Source organism: Heloderma suspectum, chromosome 4 (genome assembly GCF_057233095.1).
Source record: "Heloderma suspectum isolate Gila_16-S chromosome 4, 16-S_ref, whole genome shotgun sequence".
In the NCBI taxonomy this organism is placed as follows: domain Eukaryota; kingdom Metazoa; phylum Chordata; class Lepidosauria; order Squamata; family Helodermatidae; genus Heloderma; species Heloderma suspectum.
Window position 1 is genome coordinate 182,114,870 of NC_139461.1, and position 19,487 is coordinate 182,134,356.

The 19,487-nt window shown below is 46.8% G+C and overlaps 1 long non-coding RNA gene across 1 annotated transcript; it reads right to left on the minus strand.

Moving 5' to 3' along the window:
* Positions 1 to 5,340: 5,340 nt before the first annotated feature.
* LOC146347828 (uncharacterized) lies at positions 5,341 to 18,276 on the minus strand. The gene is made up of 3 exons (XR_014789902.1): positions 18,098 to 18,276; positions 15,123 to 15,188; positions 5,341 to 6,749 (listed from the first exon to the last, which is right to left on the minus strand). It is a non-coding gene; the product is annotated as an uncharacterized LOC146347828 (long non-coding RNA).
* Positions 18,277 to 19,487: the final 1,211 nt, after the last annotated feature.

A 19,487-nucleotide genomic window follows, 5' to 3' on the forward strand; every position in this document is an offset into this window, starting at 1 on the left:
TTTGGCTATGGGGTGGTATAGAAATGCTAATACTAATAATAATAATCTCAGCTGAGAGAGAATGCTGGAGCATGTTTCTGAGTGTTCACAATATCTGCGGGATTGAGATTTTTGTCCTTCCTTCCTTCCTTCCCAGGTAGTGGAAAGAATATGAGGTGAAGCTTTCTTTTTTGGAGGGAGAGCAAGAAGTATCTCTTAAATTTACCCAGCGGGGAAAAAAATCTGATAAAAATCAGACAATTTTGTACAGAATCTGAAACATAGTACAAAGCTGTTTGCTTTGGACCAGTGAGGTAGTGGTAGGGTTGGCGGAGAATTTCTCCCCGAAACTTCGGGGGGCCGAGCGCCAACGTGTTCGGCCCCCCGAACAAGTTTCGGGGAGAAATTCTCCGCCCCCCCCGGGACGGGACTTACCTTTCCCGAATGTCCCTCCCGGCGGCGGGTCCCGGCGGCGGTTCGTCGGGTCTTCGTCAGGGGCGGGGGCGGCAGCCGGTCTTTCGACCAGCTGCCGCCGCCGCCATTCCAATAAAACTTAAAAAAAAACAACGCCCCCGTGATAGGCTACGTGACGATTAACGTAGCCTATCATGGCTAGATCTGCAAAGTCAGCCATGATAGGCTACGTAAATTGTCACGTAGCCTATCACGGGTGACTTAAAAAAAAAAAAAAAAGCGCGTACGCAAATGGCGGCCCCCATAGGGAGCCGCCATTCCCGTTCCTTATTTGGTCGCTGTAGTCTACGTAAGGATTACGTAGACTACGGCGAAAATAAGGGCAACACTATTTGCGTTGCCCTTATTTTCGCCGTAGTCTACGTAAAGATTTACGTAGACTACAGCGACCAAATAAGGAACGCGAATGGCGGCTCCCTATGGGGGCCGCCATTTGCGTACGCGCTTTTTTTTTTTTAAAGTCACCCGTGATAGGCTACGTGACAATTTACGTAGCCTATCATGGCTGACTTTGCAGATCTAGCCATGATAGGCTACATTAATCATCACGTAGCCTATCACGGGGGCGGTTTTTTTTTTTTAACTTTTAATTTCGCGGCCGTCGAGGCGAGGCGCCTCCTCCCCGGCCTGAATTTTGGCCAGGCGAGGTGGGAAGCCTCCCCCCCCGGCCTGAACTTCGGGGGGAGAGCAGCGAAGCGCCTCCCCCCCACCACAAAAAGCTGCGAGACCAGGTAAGTGGGTTTCATGCACCCCTAGGTAGTGGAGCCAGGGCTCCCAGGGATACAGCGCAGCACATTTTTATTAGCAGGGATGCTGATGTTATCTGCCACCCCTTATATTTCCCTGTTCGCTCTGTGAGCTTAGCTGCAATTCTCACAGTAACTGGGGGGGCGGGTAATGAATTCTCCTAACAACTATATATTGTTCCTTGTTGTAATGCAAAGTGTCTTGCAGTGGCTTGATCTTGAATGGGCAATTAAGACCCATTAGCTTTACAAAAGACCTGCTCCTGGTGGAGATGAGAACTCCTAGAACTGATATGTTTTGGTATGGATCAAAACAGCTGCCAGTGTTTTTGGACTCTCCTTTGGGTTATGGCTATGGGGACTGTCATGATAAGTGCCTGCACTTCAAAATTGACCACTGCTTTGGACACATCCAGCAATACTTGGTTTGATTTTTTTATAACAACTAAAATGTAGTATCGAGAAAGTCTTATGCCTTGATCCACTCAGTAGACCCAAGCACAGAAGGAAACTTCCATGTCTAGGGATGGCGGAGAATTCTGCCACGGATTTCAGTGAGGCTGAATGCACTGGCATTCGGCCCCCCGAAATCTGTGGTGGAACGGCCTGCCACCCCCCGCGGATTCCCCCCGGGACGAGACTTACCTGGGGCGGATGTTCCAGATGGCGGCAGCTCCGGCGGCAGCTTGTCTTTTGACTGGCTGCCACGGCCGCCATTTGCAGTCTGCCCTTTGCCGTGATAGGCTATGTAAGTCTTTATGTAGCCTATCATGTCTGGGTAAAAAAACAACGGCATACGCAAATGGCGGTGGCTACGGTGGCCGCCATTTGTGTTCCTTATTTTTCCCCGTTTTAGTCTACGTAAATATTTACTTAAGACTATTACGGCGAAAAAAAGGGGAATGCAAATAGCGCCCACTACGCGAAAAATAAGGAACGCAAATGGCAGCCGCTGTAGGTGCCGCCATTTGCGTGCACCGTTTCCCCCCCCCCCCAGACGTGATAGGCTACGTAAAGACTTACGTAGCCTATCACAGCTCCGTGGCTGGATGCAAATGGCGGCTGCTACGGCGGCCGCCATTTGCGTCCGCACCAGCCAGTCCGTGGCCGGAAATCCAGCTGCGGACAGCCCTGGCCTGGCCGGCTGCTCTGCTGACCCGCCGTGGAGCAGAGCCGGCTGTTGAGGATGCTGTGGAGGAGAACTGGATCACCTCCCCCTCCCGTCAAGGATTCCGGGGGGAGGGATGGATCGCCTCCCCCCCCACAAACAGAATCCGTGAAAAGGTAAGTCTACCATGTACACAGCTGATGTGGATGCGCATTTGGATGTTTATTTGCTCCATATAGCAGTGCTCCGATTGGACCTCACTGAAATGCCTGGATGTGGCTTTTGATGCACATCAATTATCCAGGATACACTCAAGAATATACTCCCTTATCCAGGGCTGCCAGCTTTTACATGTAACAATTGACATTAACTAGTGCTGATCATGCCCAGCAAGCGAGGATTTTCTTGCCTATCGACACTCTTGAGTTAACATACCTTGTGCAGTTCTCTTTAATAATAATGCAAACGATTTGATAGGTTCTGTTTTATCATCCAGTATTTATTGCTATTTATTAATATTTTATCAGATTGGAAATATCCCAGTTGTATTTGCCTAGGAGTAGAAACAGCTATTAGATATTTCCCAGTAAAAAGTACACTGAATTTTAATGTGTTGTGCAGGATGGTTTGAGATGGGTGCTGAATTTTCAGGGTCAGCTATATTGTCTCTGTTTTGGTTAAAGACAGAGTGCCAACCTGAGGGAAAATATTTAACAGGAAACCATTTCTCATGCTTCTTCTCAATACTGAAGGGCTTCCTTCAGAGCCTTGTGTGGCGCAGAGTGGTAGGCGGCAGTATTGCAACAGAAACTCTCCCCATGAGCTGAGTTCGATCCCAGCGGAAGCCGGGTCTCGGGTAGCCGGCTCAGGTCGACTCAGCCCTCCATCCTTCCGAGGTCGGTAAAATGAGTCCCCAGCTTGCTGGGGGAAAGGCAGTCACGACTGGTAGTCACGACAATCTGCCTCTGATTTTTTGCAACCTCAGAAGCTGCTGTGAGGCCTTCCAAATCCACAGCGCTAAGGGAAGAACCATTTCCTATCATGCCATTTTCCTGATGAAAATCACCTCCTTCAGGCTGTTTACAGTGTGTGTGTGTGTATGTGTATGCACGTGCATGTGTGAAAGAAATACAGATATCAGGAGTTTGGGGACCTGGGCCAGGGTGTTCCATTTCAAAAGGCTGTTATTAATCAGAAATAGGATGTGATTCCATGGAAATGGCAAAGAAGTTATAATTATTCCAGATTAAGCCCAGCCCAATAAAATAAATGAGCACTGCGTAGGATGAACCTTCCCTTCCTGCATGCTGCAGTCCCAATAACTATCATCCCCACCAGTGCCTATAATTAATGAAAGAATAAGTAAAGATGTAGCCATATGCTACACATTTAGTGTAATGGATAGTTTGGTCTACAGTCTAACAGATGACCAGATATGCGGTGGTACTGCCTACTCTATCCTCCACTATACCCCTTCCAGCCAACATTATAGAGCCTTGTGTGCTGACAGTTTGACTAAATTGCACTTGGAGTGTTTACAAATATTCCATAACACATCATCAGTTCAGCCAATGACTAGCAAATGTTGTTTGCAGAGAATTGCTATGGAAATTCAAATGCTGCAGGATACTGATGTTTACTCTGGTTTTCTGTTGTTGGATTTATCAGATTTTGACAAATGAACAAAACTTCTATCTCGTTTAAGCCTACAGTCTCTGTGCTTTAATTTGTTATCTCATTAGTCTGTCTTTGACCATAGTAATTGCGCTAAAAGATTATCTAAAGCTGTCTTTCACTCCCACACCACACACACACACACAGTACATATATATATATATATATATATATATATATATATATATAATATAATATCAAAGTGTATTTCTCTAATACTTACATTTCAAAGTGTTATAATGTCTTGAGTACTGTTTTTGCTAAAAAGCAGTTGGACTGATAAACAGATAAACAGTATAATAATAGGTACTTGGGCACTTTACATAAAAAGATAATGTAGTAAAAGCAACATTTAAAAAGAAAAGAAAATGTGAGAGTATAAAAGGTATACACCAGACAGTCAACGTTTCAAAAGCACCAATGGGTGGGGTGGGGTGGGGTGTGGTGGGAGGAATGTATTCAGGCACTTTGTAAAATTGAGTAGATAGGAACTGAAATAGAGATACGGAGAGAGCACTTTCCAAACTATGGTCCCTATTTTGGTCCTTCCAGATGGCTTCCAGAAGCAAAACCTAAAGGCATGTGCAGCTATTCTGTCTTTTCTTCCTCAACTGATTTTTTTCTGGTGAGAAAAATGATTGAAGAAGAGGTGGGAAAAAGATAGGATGGCAGGTTCCATAATCAATGGTCAGAATTTGAGTGCACATAACAAATCCGGCTAAGATTTCCAGGAGCAGAGCATCCCAGACATCAAGTCATTAAAAGTCGAACAACATAGGCTTGGATCCAATGTTAGGGAAATTTAAGCCCCATTCATTTCAATGGGTCTACTCTATAATGAGTTAACATTGGATGCAACCCATAGCCTTGGATCCAAAGGTGCTTTGTACCTGTGGAAAGGCACTTCCACTCACACAAGTTACCCCCCCACCATACATTCAACTTGCTCCCCCTCCACTCCTGCTCCCATGCTATTTCAGAGGGTCTCTCACCCCTCAAGACCAGATTTTCATGAAGATGCAGTGGGGAATTGGATATCTATCTGGGTGCCCTCCAAATATTTTGGACTTCAGCTCCCATCAGCCTAAGGCAGCATGGAATGCTGGGCACTGTAGTCCAAAACATCCAGAGGGCACAAGGATGGGGAGGGCTGCTTTAGAAACATACAGCAACCTTTCTGTTCCTAAAGTAATTTTATGTATGACTTAGTTTGCTCATAAAAGTATCATTATATTTTAAAACTTTTAAAAGTAAACTCAGTAAATTTGTAATTATTGTCTGAATAGATTAGAACTACACTGAATGACTGCTACAGCATCAGAAACACAGGACTCTATAGAACAAAACAAAACCCAAACTGTCAAGAATGCACATTTACTGTTAATAACGCACAATGGTGACTCTGCTCGCATGTTGGGAAACTGAGCATAAATGTCTATCAGTAAAATATACTTTAGATCAATAATTTTAATAAGGAATGAAAGAACTAACTATGCTGGGAATCTTGCAGAGAGGATTAAATCCCCCCCCCCCCCATGGCTTCATTACTTCCAGACATTTAACATCTCTGGTCTTTCTATAAAAATGTTCTTATTAGATAGTTTTTAGAAATCATTTTGGGAGGAGTAAAGGCTGGGTAACAATATATGAATACTTTGTCTTAAATTCTAAAAGAAAATATTTCATAATCCAAAGCTGTCCAATTTTTCAGAAAAAAACAAAAACTGCCTTGGGGAAAACAAAACAAAACAGAAAAAAGTTCCCCCCCACCAAGTTTTCCAGTTCTTTTCTTGGCCTTCACTTCTCTATGCAGCTACCATTCTTTCCAGACCTCTGTTCTTCATTGGCAACTGGTAACCAGATTTGGGTTAGGAGTGAACAGTCGCTAACACCTACCTTATAGCTTTCTAGTCAGAACATATTTTCTACATGTTAGAACAGGGGCAGGGGAAATGGTTTGGTCTGAGGGCTGCATTTCCTTCAGGGAAACATGTCAGGGGTCACATCCAGGACCTGCCAAAGGCCCTGTTCTGTTCTTGCCTCTGCTGCAGCAAAGGCTCAGCATCGTTGAGGTACTTGGTGAGGCCAAGGTTACATATTACCTGTATGTGATAGAGTTTTGAAGAAGATCAGGATTCAGGAACAGTCAGGAAGGACAGGTTTCTGGAACAGGAATGGATCAACACCAAAGAAAGCCATGAATGGAGCTAGAAAGACTATAAGTTGCTCCAACAAAGATCAACAAAGATTGAGGCTTAAATAGGAAGTGACTGGCCTCTAGGCTGGTTAGCTCCACCTCTTCTTCTACAGATGCTTTGACTCTTAAAAGGGCCTGGTCTGTTTTAGCAGCTTCAGCCTTTGGCACTGAGGGAGCAGTGGTGGTGGAATTTTAGTCTCTTCATGGCCAGAGTCCTCTGAGGATAGTAATGGAGCCTCCTCTGGATACAGGGAAGCCATTCCCTGGGGTTTCTCTGTGGCTGAGTCTTCTCCTGCTGACACCAGAGCCTATTCTGAGGATGAGGGGTTTAACTCCTCCGAGGATGATGGTTCAGGCTGCTGGGCCATGACAGGCCCACAGCCCAGCAGGGGCCCACTGACAAAAGATCCTTGGAGTTGCTCTTCCTCTTCACCATTGCAACCGACTTGTTTGCCTGCCTCTTGTTGTGGCCCAGAAAATGGTAGTGGTGAGAAGGGAGAGCAGTAGATGCCACTGGCTTCTTTTCAGATGTGGCAGTGGCCTCCTCTTCTGTCGCATCTGCCTCCTCCTCCTGCTCAGAAAAACAACAACAATGCAGCAGACGGAAAACTCTCACTCAGAAATCTCCCCCCCCTCCTATCCCACACGGAGACTCAGGATGAGGCCCGGAGACTCCAGGTCAGGCCTGGAGGCCCGGAGACTCCGGGTCAGGCCTGGAGGCCCGGCAACCCTACTGGCACCTATTATCATAGGCTTTCTGCTTGGAATCTTTGTCTCTCTTTATTCCTGTTTATATGAAGATTAAAGTTTGGATAGGTTTGAGTTTGGGGCCTCTAACCCAAGGGAAAGGAAGGCCACCAATTCTGTGTGATTTCTGGAATGGATTCAAAATTTGGAAAGGATTCAAATTCAAGCTAGGTCAACTGTGCTGGGGGATGTGGATTTCCTCTTCTTTCTTTCCCACCATAGCCCCTCCACTCCCCCTGAAAGTGGTATACAGAGAGTCAGGAGACCCTGCTCAATGGGATGAGCTGTGGTGAGGGGCAGGAAGTTCCCCAAAAATAAGGCAGGAAGACTTTCCACAAGTGGAACCCTTCCTGTCACAGAAGGCAGACCCTGGATCCAATCCCTTGAATTTTACTCCAATATCTTCTTTTTTGATGATGCTTTTTTTGATGCCTAGATTCAGAAAGCTTAACCACCACCACCAAACACCATCACCATCACCACCAGGGTTCTAATGGGGACTTGTATTCCCCCTCATCCCAGTTAACTCAGATCTCTGGATGCTTATTACAGATATTGTAAGCATCAATGGCAAAGTAGCTAACTTCACTTTAAAGGAGCTCAAGATTCTATCTGAGTGACAGAGTATAACATTCGAAAGTTTAGCTGGATTCGGTCAATTCTGAAGTTCATTTGAAGTATATGGATGTTCCTATCTACATAGTTACACTTCTACTCTTGTTGTTCAGTCGTTCAGTCGTGTCCGACTCTTCGTGACCCCATGGACCATAGCACGCCAGGCCTTCCTGTCCTGCGCACTCTCCCGAAGTGTGCTCAGGTTCATATTCATTGCATCGGTGATGCTATCTAGCCATCTCATCCTCTGCCGTCCCCTTCTCCTTTTGCCTTCAGCCTTTCCCAGCATCAGGGTCTTTTCCAGAGAGTTTTCTCTTCGCATTAGGTGGCCAAAATATTTCAGCTTCAGCTTCAGTATCTGTCCTTCCAATGAGCACTCAGGGTTGATTTCCTTTAGGATGGACTGATTTGACCTTGCAGTCCAGGGGACTTGTAAGAGTCTTCTCCAGCACCACAGTTCGAAAGCATCAATTCTTCGGCGCTCAGCCTTCCTTATAGTCCAGCTCTCACAGCCATACATTGCTACTGGGAAAACCATAGCTTTGATTATGCGGACCTTTGTTGGCAAGGTGATGTCTCTGCTTCTTACTATGCTGTCTAGGTTTGCCATAGCTTTCCTCCCCAGGACCAAGCGTCTTTTAATTTCATGGCTACAGTCACCGTCTGCGGTGATCTTGGAGCCCAAGAAAGTAAAATCTTTCACTGCTTCCATTTCTTCCCCTTCTATATGCCAGGAAGTGATAGGGCCAGATGCTATGATCTTAGTTTTTGTAATGTTGAGTTTCAAACCAGCTTTTGCGCTCTCCTCTTTCACCCTCAACAAGAGGCTCTTTAGATCCTCTTCACTTTCTGCCATTAGGGTGGTATCGTCTGCATATCGGAGGTTGTTGATAATTCTCCCAGCAATCTTAATTCTGACCTCTGATTCATCCAACCCGGCATTTCTCATGATGTACTCTGCATATAAGTTAAATAAGCAGTGTGACAATATGCAGCCTTGTCGTACTCCTTTCCCAATTTTGAACCACTCGGTTGTTCCATGTCCGGTTCTTACTGTTGCTTCTTGACCCTCGTACAGGTTTCTCAGGAGACAGGTAAGGTGGTCTGGTTCTCCCATCACTTTAAGAATTTGCCAGAGTTTGTTGTGATCCACACAATCAAAGGCTTTAGCGTAGTCAATGAAGCAGAAATAGACGTTCTTCTGGAATTCTCTTGCTTTCTCCATGATGCAGCGAATGTTGGCGATTTGATCTCTAGTTCCTCTGCCTCTTCAAAACCCAGCTTGTACTTCTGGTAGTTCTCAGTTCGCATACTGCTGAAGCCTAGCTTGTAGGATTTTGAGCATCACCTTGCTGGCATGTGAAATGAGCGCAATTGTGCGGTAGTTTGAACACTCTTTGGCGTTGCCCTTCTTTGGAATTGGAATGTAAACTGACCTTTTCCAGTCTTGCGGCCATTGCTGAGTGTTCCAAATTTGTTGGCATATTGAATGCAGCACTTTAACAGCATCATCTTTTAGGATTTTAAATAGCTCAGCTGGAATACTGTCATCTCCGCTAGCTTTGTTGTTACTAATGCTTCCTAAGGCCCACTTGACTTCACTCTCGAGGATGTCCGGCTCAAGTTCAGTGACCGCACTATCATGGCTATCAAGGACATTACTATCATGGCTATCAAGGACATTAAGATCTTTCCTGTATAGTTCTTCTGTGTATTCTTTCCACCTCTTCTTAATCTCATCTGCATCTGTTAGGTCCCTGCCTTCTTTGTCCTTTATCATGCCCGTCTTTGCACAAAACGTTCCCTTGAGATCTCCAATTTTCTTGAAGAGATCTCTAGTCTTTCCCATTCTGTTGTTTTCCTCGATTTCCTTGCATTGTTCATTTAGGAAGGCCTTCTTGTCTCTCCTTGCTATTCTCTGGAACTCTGCATTCAGTTGGATATATCTTCCCCTTTCTCCCTTGCTTTTTGCTTCCCTTCTTTCCTCAGCTACTTGTAAAGCCTTATCAGACAGCCACTTTGCTTTCTTGCATTTCTTTTTCTTTGGGATGGATTGAGTTGCTGCCTCCTGAACAATGTTACAGACCTCTGTCCATAGTTCCTCAGGCACTCTGTCTATCAGGTCTAATCTCTGAAATCTATTCCTCACCTCCACTGTATATTCATAAGGGATATGATTTAGGTCATACCTGAATGGTTTAGTGGTTTTCCCTACGTTCTTCAATTTAAGCCGAAATTTTGCAAGAAGCAGCTCATGATCTGAGCCACAGTAAGCTCCAGGTCTTGTTTTAACTGACTGTATGGAGCTTCTCCATCTTTGGTTGCTAAGGACATAATCAATCTGATTTCGATATTGACCATCTGGTGATGTCCATGTGTAGAGTCGTCTCTTGTGCTGTTGGAAAAGAGTGTTTGCTATGATCAGCGTGTTCTCTTGGCAAAACTCTATTAGCTTTTGTCCTGCTTCATTTTGTACACCAAGGCCATGCCTGCCTGTTATCCCGGTGATTTCTTGACTTCCTACTTTAGCATTCCAGTCCCCTATGATGAAGAGGACATCTTTTTTTGGTGTTAGTTCTAGAAGGTGTTGGAGGTCTTCATAGAACCGATCAACCTCAGCTTCTTCGGCATCAGTGATTGGGGCATAGACTTGAATGACTGTGATGTTGAATGGTTTGCCTTGGATTCGTACTGAGATCATTCTATCATTTTTAAGATTGTACCCCAGTACTAGGGGTGGACGAAAGTCCCTTACCTGTCCTCGAAGGACGTTCGCGGTGGGGGGGAGGCGCTTCGCTGCTCCCCCCGCGAAGTTCAGGCTGGGGGGGGAGGCTTCCTGCCTTGCCCCGGCCGAAATTCAGGCCGGGGAGGAGGCTTCCCGCCTCGCCTGGCCGCGAACGCGAAAGTTAAAAAAAAAAAAACGCCCCCTGATAGGCTACGTGATGATTAACGTAGCCTATCACGGCTAGATCTGCAAAGTCAGCTGTGATAGGCTACGTCAATCGTCACGTAGCCTATCACAGGTGACTTTAAAAAAAAAAGAAAAGCGTGTACGCTAATGGCGGCCCCCATAGGGAGCCGCCATTCGCGTTCCTTATTTGGTCGCCGTAGTCTACGTAAATCTTTACGTAGACTACAGTGACCAAATAAGGAACGGGAATGGCGGCTCCCTATGGGGGCCGCCATTATCCGTACGCGCTTTTCTTTTCTTTTTTTTTAAAGTCACCCGTGATAGGCTACATGACGATTGACGTAGCCTATCACGGCTGACTTTGCAAATCTAGCCGTGATAGGCTACGTTAATCGTCACGTAGCCTATCAGGGGGCATTTTTTTTTCTTTTATTGCAATGGCGGCGGCGGCAGCCGGTCGAAAGATCGGCTGCCGCTCCCGCCCCGCTCGAACACCCGCCGAACCGCCGGCCGGACCCGCCGCCGGGAGGAACATTCGGCGAAGGTAAGTCCCGTCCCGGGGGGGGGGGTGCGGGGTGCGGGGGGGTTCGGAGGATTTCTCCCCAAAACTTGTTCGGGGGGCCAAACACGTTGGCGCTCGGCCCCCTGAAGTTTCGGGGAGAAATTCTCCACCAACCCTACCCAGTACTGCTTTTCCCACCCTTTTGTTGACTATGAGTGCTACTCCATTTCTTCTAAGGGATTCTTGGCCACAATAGTAGATATGATGGTCACCTGAATTAAATTCTCCCATTCCTGTCCATTTTAGTTCGCTGATTCCCAAGATGTCGATGTTCAATCTTGCCATCTCATGTTTGACCACCTCCAGCTTACCTTTATTCATTGATCTTACATTCCAGGTTCCTAAACAATATTGTTCTTTACAGCATCGGATTTTCTTTTCACCACCAGACACATCCACAGCTGAGTGTCCTTTCGGCTTTGGCCCAGCCGCTTCACTCTTTCTGGCGCTACTTGGAAATACCCTCTGCTCTTCCCCAGTAGTATATTGGACACCTTCCGACCTGAGGGGCTCATCTTCCGGCGTCATATCTTTTAGCCTTGTGATACGTTCCATGGGGTTTTCTTGGCAAGAATACTGGAGTGGGCTGCCATTTCCTTCTCCAGTGGACCACATTTTGTCAGAACTCTCTGCCATGACCTGTTCATCTTGGGTGGCCCTGCACGGCATAGTAGGGGTGAACGAAAGTCACTTACCTTTTCTCGCAGCTTTTTCGCGGTGGGGGGGAGCGCTTCGCTGCTCCCCCCGCGAAGTTCAGGCTGGGGGGGGAGGTTTCCCGCCTCGCCCGGCCGAAATTCAGGCCGGGGGGGGAGGCTTCCCGCCTCGCCCGGCCGAAATTCAGGCTGGGGAGGAGGCTTCCCGCCTCGCCCGGCCGCGAACACGAAAGTAAAAAAAAAAAAAAAAAAAGTCCCCTGATAGGCTATGTGACGATTCATGTAGCCTATCACGGCTAGATCTGGAAAGTCAGCCGTGATAGGCTACGTGAATCGTCACGTAGCCTATCACGGGTGACTTTAAAAAAAAAAAAAAAAAGCACGTACGCGAATGGCGGCCCCCATAGGGAGCCGCCATTCGCGTTCCTTATTTAGTTGCTGTAGTCTACGTCAATGTTTACGTAGACTACGGAGAAAATAAGGGCAACGCAAATAGCGTTGCCCTTATTTTCGCCGTAGTCTATGTAAACATTGACGTAGACTACAGCGACCAAATAAGGAAGGGGAATGGCGGCTCCCTATGGGGGCCGCCATTATCCGTACACACTTTTTTTTTTTTTTTAAAGTCACCCGTGATAGGCTACGTGACGATTCACGTAGCCTATCACGGCTGACTTTGCAAATCTTGCCGTGATAGGCTACGTGAATCGTCACGTAGCCTATCAGGGGACTTTTTTTTTTTTTCTTTCATTGCAATGGCGGGGGCGGCAGCCGGTCGAAAGACCGGCTGCCGCTCCCGCCCCGCTCGAACACCGGACGAACCGCCAGCCGGACCCGCCGCCAGGAGGGACATTCAGGGAAGGTAAGTCCCGTCCCGGGGGGGGGGGCGGGGGGCGGGGGGGGCGGAGGATTTCTCCCCGAAACTTGTTCGGGGGGCCGAACACGTTGGCGCTCGGCCCCCCGAAGTTTCGGGGAGAAATTCTCCGCCATCCCTACGGCATAGCTTATGGCTTCACTGAGTTACACAAGCCCCTTCGCCACAACAAGGCGAAGTATTCATATATCGATGAAGGGGCACTTCTACTCTACTTGTTGCAAAACTGCCCTGACCTTGGATATAAGTTTAGCATCAGGATCACACCGTCTGAAAGTTCCTGTAATCTATCCAAACTGTTTTCATCAGCATGAGCAACTATTGGTCATGAAATTGTACCTGTGTGATCACTGTACTTTATAATGCTATAGAACAGCTGGTAATTCATAGACGCTCTGGAAATTGTCCCAGACAAGCCATTGAACCTTTTGAAACAGCAGTTCAAATCACTTATAAACTTTTCATTTTATTTCCCCACCCTGCTAAAAACTCAAAGAATAGCCTTCTTCAGAGTAACCTTAATGGGAATTTTTAAAAAAGTATTTCACTGAAGGTTTCCAAACAAATTAACCTTTGGGTTGAGATCAAGTGCGGAAAGGTTCAGCCCCAGAGGACACATCGTCAGAGCTTAATGAGCGCATGAAAACGGAAGGGCGTGTGTGTCAGACTGAGAGCTTCAACATAGCCTTTTAACTACTACATAAAAGGGAGATGTAATAAATTGCTAGCTGTATAGCACTTCTCATGGGTGGTGTCAAAACAGCCCACAAAGGTGAGGAATCAATATGGCCTTATCTAAATGGGGAGAAATGATTTGCCAGCAAATTATGGTCCATATTTTCATGATCCCTGGTTGCAGCTATACCTAACAAATTTGAAGCAACATGGATTTGCCAAGGTGTATGTGTATAACAGGAACATGGAGAGAGGCATGAAACTGAGATATCAGGTAAGCAGGTCCTCTGGTCTTGGACTCATGAAGACCCATTAGAACTGGATGGACTTAGGGCAGGATTGGTCCCATGCTGACAGTGATAGGAGTAGTCTAAGATTGGGTGGGGGGATTAAAAGCCATGCTGAGGTTACCCTAATCCCAGGAATTGGGGTACATCATAAATTTGGAGTCTATATAATAACTTTGCCTACTGGGTGGAGCTTTTTCATGCAGATGTTTGATGAAAGCAGTGAGGCTCTTTGGTAAGATGGAGGAGAACCTTAGCACGTGAAGTGAGTGCAAGTATAAATGGATATTATTGGAGGTAATCTGTCAATCTTCAGTAGATCTTTTTCCCACTTGTGATATTGTACTACAACATACAGAGACAATTAAGTGATTATTTATTTGTCTTTGAAGCATTTGCCCCAGAGTGGGAAGCACAGGAAATTTGAGAATCTGAGAGCATCTTTGGACATAATAGAGACACTGGGAAAAGAGAAAGTGTATGTGACTTGTGCTTTCTGTTCCTGGGCTTTTTTTTGTAACATTCAGAGTAAAACTGTCATCTCGCACTCAAGCTGACATGCACATAATTACATTCAGGCTCTGGATGCATTACGAGGGGGAGCACCCCTTTGGAAATTGCAGGGAGTGCTGCAACAGGAAGCATGAGGCAATTGCATATCCTATTTTCACACATCTATACAATGTCTAATGGCACTGCTTTGATATGTGTCTCCTGGTCCAGCGCCAGAGGACGACAAGGTTGGGCAAGACCAGGAAAGAGAAGTGCTGCTGTCCTCATTTGTATGGAGGACCCAACAAGATCAAAGGCAGTGTGAGAGAACTGTCACATCTCTTGTATGCCACAGCTCTTCCATTTTAAGGGAGCTCTCAGAGAGAGTGCCTTTCTAAGAACTCCAAATCTTAGAGCCAGCTCTATGTGTCTATCTTTTTAATGAACTTTGGACTAGTTCATACGTTCACATTTACTCCTGTGATCATACAAGCTGTGAGCTATCAGTAATGTAAATCAGGGATGGGAAACTTGTGGACCTCTGGACGTTTGGGCCAACTACTCCAATCATCCTTCATTATTGGATATGCTGGTTAGAGCTGATGGGAGTTGTAGGCCAAAACCCTTTCAAGTCCACATGTTGCCCACCCTGATGTAAATAATTGCATTTCCTAGAAAAAGTGTGCCATTGCAGGCAAATGGTAATTCCTCACCATTTATACCAGGGATGGTGAACCTGTGGCCCTCCAGATGCTATTGGACTACAACTCCCATTAGCATTTACCATTGGAATCCAAAATCCAATTGGGGTTGGACTCCAACATCATTTGGAGGACCACAGATAGTTTTTAATGTATATTATAGTAGTGGAAGGCTTGCCTGTGGCTCTTTTCAGTTCTGTCCCAGTAACAGTCAATGGAGAAGCTCATGGGGTGGAGTGAATAGCATCTTTCCTTTGAACACTAGCACTGAGCATCAGAAGGAGCACAAAGAAGTATGATGGTTTTCTCACAGATACTTTACCAGGGAAGACATGTGGAAGAGACTCCCATGCCACTGCAGCAATGCAGACAGTCCTGTTACCAATAAGAGGCTCTCATTGCCATCTTAAAGCCTTCATTTGCCTACCTTATTCCTGATACTGAGGACCCTCTGCTTGTGAGCTGAATGGTAAGCATGTTAGGTCCCCTGAACCTGTAAGTAAATGGAAACGAATATTAAAGCTTGTCATTTGCTGAGGTGACTGTGATCCCTTTGCATCTTTCCCCCCTCCTGCTAAGATTCAAGTCTACAAGCTGCCATCCCATTTAATAGTGACAGTTACATATGAAGAGGGCTGAAAATTGTACTGGTTTCAAGAGGGCTGATTTCCTTCCTTCATCTTGCCATGTGTCAAAGGTGATTCAGAGCAGCACATCAAACATGATAAAGAGCTTAGAAGAATGTAGAGCACATGAGGCAATATGAGGCATGCCGAGAACGTTCGGCTTTAAAGACATCTCTGAGTGGGTGGGAGAATGTTTAAAAGGCCAACAATGACGATGGAAAAGGACTGTGCTTCTCTGAGTTGATAGAGTTACAGCCACACACCACATCACAGGAAATGTGTGGTTTGTCCATTGTCTGCCTCCATTGTCTGCCTCCAAACTGTGAACACTGTTAATGCATGGAGGAGAGATACTTGTTTACTTGTGGTTATCTGCATCGTATGGTTGCCATTGTCCTATGGCTGCGCCTGGCCTGCTGTTCTTGTACATTACATGGTTATGTACCACACCAATGGTGCAGTCCCATTTTGATTATTAGCTGGCTGAGATTCCCAGCTTTTATGTTAAAAACATCAACCCAGGTCTCCAGCCCAGGGGTGCAGAACTCCTTTCAGCCTGAGGGCCTAACTGCATGTTGGAGAAGCTCTTAGTAGTGGGTGGGGCTGAAGACAAAAGGGGCTGGGTCAAAGGCAAAAGGGGCAGGACCAAAAATATCCGCACATTTTAGCTGAAAGCTCTTCCTGCCAGTAACTCAGCCTCAGGTGAGACGTTCCAGCCTTTTAGAATGGGGAAAAACTGCACAAAAGCCAGGAAACCACCTGACACAAAAGCCAGGGGAAAGGGGCATGGAGAAACTAGTGCTCTGCCGAAAATTTCTCCCACATTTTTTTGGGCGATTCTCATTCAAATTGATAGAGGAGAAATTGCTTTCAACAATAAATTTAAAGGAGGAGAAATTTAAGGGAAATTCTCATGGGTTGGGCTTCTTGGGCTTACCTTACTCAGAAGGTGGTCAAAGGGTGAGTGTAACTGGCCTGTTTTTCATTGTACAATCATTTCTCCAGCAGCCTGTAGCTGCCTCAGCTTCCTACACTTCAATTAAAGTTTAAGGCACCATGCTGTAATTTCTCCCACAGGGCTTTTTCAGATCAGGATATACAGGCAGCCTGGGAGGCTAGCTGTGATTAGGTAAGTTAAAAAACACCACAAACATATATTATAAAACAACCTGAATGAGGCAGAACAATGGAAGCCTCTTTCATGGGGGGAGAAAACTTTCAGGAAATTGGAGGACAGATTTGGGCAGAGCACTAACTCCACCTCTTCCCTGGAGCTGGACACAACACTGCCCCCACCTGCATTGCCGTGGATGCAAACTGGGGGCCAGCCTGTCAAGACAGCTGATGCTGTTGCAGCATGAACCCCCCCCGAACCCCTTAGGAAAAAAGAAAGAAGCTGCGCTACAAGCCCTGCCAATGGGGAGCCCTATTTGGGAGAAACTATGGAGAATTTCTCCTCCCCTTGGAGAAATTTGGTGGAATTTGTCTCCCAAATTTCTCTGCCCACAAGTAAGGTTGAGAATTTCAAGAGGCCATTTGTGCACAGCTTTATTGGAAACTCCAGAGTTCTGGAGTTCTTCACCCCTGCTCTAGCCCCTGTAGAACCAGAAATGGGAGGCAAAATGTGCAAGAATTAATCTATCTGATTGTTTGGTGAGACAGGAGCCCATTCCTGCCTTTCAGTGATTTTAGTCAATGAGAGAAGTTACAGCATTTATTGACATCTATTTTCTGGAGAAGAGGCTTCCTGGTTCATTTTGAATTAATGGGCGAATCTGTGTCCGTTTTGGTTTCTTTTCATTTTCCATTTGTCCAGATGTAAGTTTATTTCAGCACGTTTCCACATCAGTTTGTGAATTCAGCCAAAAAAAGTCTGCATGAAAATTCCTCTACACTTCCATGTGCATTTCTGCTAATATCAATTTTTGTATGCAATTTTCATAGTGTGCACACTTTTTGCAAGTAATTTCCCCCCAATATAATGTTTTTGTGCACATAGTTTCCTCTAATATGTGATTGTTGTTGTGCATACTTTCCCTTGATATACACAGTTTTGTGTATGGTGGATTTTGGCACACAAGTACATTCCAGTTCACGTATAGGTTCAGGAGGTGTGAAATGGATAAGTTTGTATAAAAATTCAGACTGAATGGATTTTACCTCCAGCCCTAACTTGTGTTTTCATCTTCCTATGGCAGAGATGATAGCTGCCCATAGACAACAATGGAGAAATCCAGAATTTTAGTTTAGTATGATTGGACAGTGGCATGTTCACCCAGAAACAAAGGCAGCTGCAAAGACAGGCGTTCATACTCTTTTTAACTCAGCTCTTATTTCATGCCCCCAAATGTGATTTTTTTGGGGGTAAACATTTTAAAAGTCACTCTACCACTGCAAATACAGATAAAGTCCATCGTTATTACTATGCCCATATTGCAAAGGCTGTTTGCGAGCAGAGATGGGTCAAAGAAGAGTCAAACAACAAGGCTTGGTTTGAAAATTGGGCCACATTTATTGAAAACATCTGCAAAAGGGAACCTAGGATGGGCAGCTGACTGTGCCAGCGACTAGCTGGCACTTCTCGGGCGAAAGCACACCCAGCCTGAGGAGTGGCATCGATCTTGCCGCCCCTCCGGACTGCCCCTTCTGGGGGAGGTAGACCTTCCCTGTCACCCCCTCCCGCTGCCGCACAATGCCTGGTTGAGTGAGGAGGGTTGGTCTCCCAGGCAACCCTTATCCCCTGCCGAGCCGTTAGGGGTGCATGAAAGCCACTTACCTGGTCTCGCAGCTTGCTTCCCGGTGGGGGGGAGGCGCTTCGCTGCTCCCCCCGAAGTTCAGGCTGGGGGGGGAGGATTCCCGCCTCGCCCGGCCGAAATTCAGGCCGGGGGGGAGGATTCCCACCTTGCCCGGCCGAAATTCAGGCCGGGGAGGAGGCGCCTCACCTCGCCCGGTTGCGAAATAAAAAGTTAAAAAACAAACACGCCCCCGTGATAGGCTACGTGACGATTACCGTAGCCTATCACGGCTAGATCTGCAAAGTCAGCCATGATAGGCTATGTTAATCGTCACGTAGCCTATCACAGGGGCGTTTTTTTTTTCTTTTGAAGTTCACGGCCGGGGAGACGGGGCGCTTCTCCCCGGCCTGAATTTTGGCCGGACGAGGCGGGAAGCCTCCCCCCCCGGCCTGAACTTCGGGGGGAGCAGCGAAGCGCCTCCCCCCCACCACGAAGCAAGCTGCGAGACCAGGTAAGTGACTTTCGTGCACCCCTACCCACACTGCTTAAGGGAGGGTGGGAGGGAACCGCGAGAGCGAGAGAGCTTCTGTTAGGAGGGGCGCAGAGCTTAAGAGAGCTCTGCCGGCCCCTCCCATGCCTGGTGGTGCCACTGGGGGATACCCAATGGCACAGAGCCACCCCTTCTCTCCCCACCTGCCCACAACGCCTCCCTTCTGCCAGACAAGCTGGCGCCTCTGCATGCACACCATCCCTAATCTCTTCCTACTTTTGCCTGTCCTAGCCGCCACAGGAGTCACAAGCCTAGTGCTTGTGAAACTCCCCCCACCTGCGCAGAAGAACTTCCCGCAGGCCCCTTTGCAGATCGGACAGAAATATGTTCTTCCCTACATGAGATAGGCGGACGCTGTCCTGCCTGTAATGCTCCCTCCTTGTCCACAGAATTTCCTGAGGGGGGTGCATACATCACCCCATTCGCATAGGCCATAAGCCATTTCTCAGATCACTTTCCGATGTGCCCTGCCAATGGCAACATCATTCCAAGCCTTCCAGTTGATCTGTGGGAGCAGTGAGAACCACAATAAGGCTACTTCCGGCCAGGTATGCCGGACCACCTGCACCTTAACCAAGGCCCGTACGATCAGATCCTTGCATGGCTCACAGCCGAAGTCATTCCCTGCCACGTGCAGCCTCTGGACCTGTGGAGGAAGACTGCCAAAACTTTGGTGGAACATGGTGAGGAGGAGGGACTCCCACCGTATGCCCCATCTGCAAAGCCACTGGATCGTAACATGTCAGGGTGACAGAAGCTGAAATCCAAAGTCGATGTAAAAGCCTTTTGTGCAGCTCAAAACATCATACTGTGCCCATGTAAGAGCACCCGTCCCGGCACAGGTCGAGTCCGCTGGTCAAGGAGTAAGAACATTAGGGCAA